Genomic DNA, 581 nt, shown 5'->3' on the forward strand with positions numbered 1-581 from the left:
GCCCTGTGCTCCCCCCGGCCAGTTTGACTCCATCTCTCTGCCCCTCCTCCCCTTTTATCTGCTCTCTGTTGTGTTTTCTTTCCTTTCCTTTTTCTCCTTTCCTTTGGGTTTCCTCCCCTCCGTGCTGCTTCCTTCCTCCCCTGCTCCTGATACAGATGTCTTGGGTATGTAGCTTGGACCCGCCAGGACCCCTGGCAGCCCCCTGCCCGGCGGGGGGCAGTGGGGGACGTGTCCCCTTGGATCCCCGTCCTCCCTGCCTGGCCGTGACCAGGCTCTGGGACGCAGCAGGGTCCGGCCACCTGGGCAGAGTCTGAGGGTCGGGGACACCCCGGTCACACAGCCCCGTCGGACACCCCCCCGTGTGTGTGGTCCGGGGGGCTTTGCCCCTCGTCACCCAGCCGGTGCCACCTCCCTCCTGCAGTGAACTCCCCTGTCCCTGGGGCTGGGGTGACACTGGGGTGGCCAAGGACCAGCACAAGACCCCTCCTGGTCCTCTCCCCGTCCCGTTCCCCTCGTCACATCTCCCAGCAGTTGTCCCCACAGCCCCCACGTGCTTGCCCGTCCCCCCGTGCTGTCCCCCT

Source organism: Aptenodytes forsteri, unplaced genomic scaffold, assembly GCF_000699145.1.
Source record: "Aptenodytes forsteri isolate BGI_AS27 unplaced genomic scaffold, ASM69914v1 Scaffold640, whole genome shotgun sequence".
NCBI lineage: Eukaryota > Metazoa > Chordata > Aves > Sphenisciformes > Spheniscidae > Aptenodytes > Aptenodytes forsteri.